The sequence below is a fragment of the Mastomys coucha genome, unplaced genomic scaffold (genome assembly GCF_008632895.1).
Source record: "Mastomys coucha isolate ucsf_1 unplaced genomic scaffold, UCSF_Mcou_1 pScaffold1, whole genome shotgun sequence".
NCBI classification, from domain to species: domain Eukaryota; kingdom Metazoa; phylum Chordata; class Mammalia; order Rodentia; family Muridae; genus Mastomys; species Mastomys coucha.
The window spans coordinates 61,405,437-61,405,888 of NW_022196891.1; the positions used below are offsets into that span (position 1 = coordinate 61,405,437).

The window sequence follows — 452 nt, forward strand, 5'->3', positions numbered from 1 at the left end:
GCACCCTCTCAGAGAGGATGGGAAGTGGGGAATGGGGTGAAGAACTCTGGGAGGGGGAACTGGGATAGGGCAACATTTGGGATGTAAATAATTAAAAAAAGAATAATCTCATTATTCATTAGTAAAACCTATCCACTGTCACAGTTACTCACTGTTCCTAATTTAAAAGTAAACATAAAAGGTGCTTCTACAATACAGACCCATAAACAAAGCCTTGAGCTTGCTTTGCTTTTGATTTCTGTGGTATCGAACATATTTAATAATATAAATAGAAAAATCTCATTTAAATTTCATTTGGAGTAACAAATGCAAGTACTAGCCTGTAAAATAAAAGACAACATTAATCAACCAAATTTCTTGGTAGTGGCAATGAATTTATACTGAATCTTCAATTAATTCTTTTATATACCTCATTTGTTTGTTTTTTGAGACAAGGTCTCTCTATGTAGCCC

General features: G+C 33.8%; 1 protein-coding gene across 1 annotated transcript in view; it reads right to left on the minus strand.

Annotated features, from left to right (window-relative positions):
• CUNH1orf112 (chromosome unknown C1orf112 homolog) overlaps nucleotides 1-452 on the minus strand; it is a 48,318-nt gene that overhangs the window by 42,489 nt on the left and 5,377 nt on the right.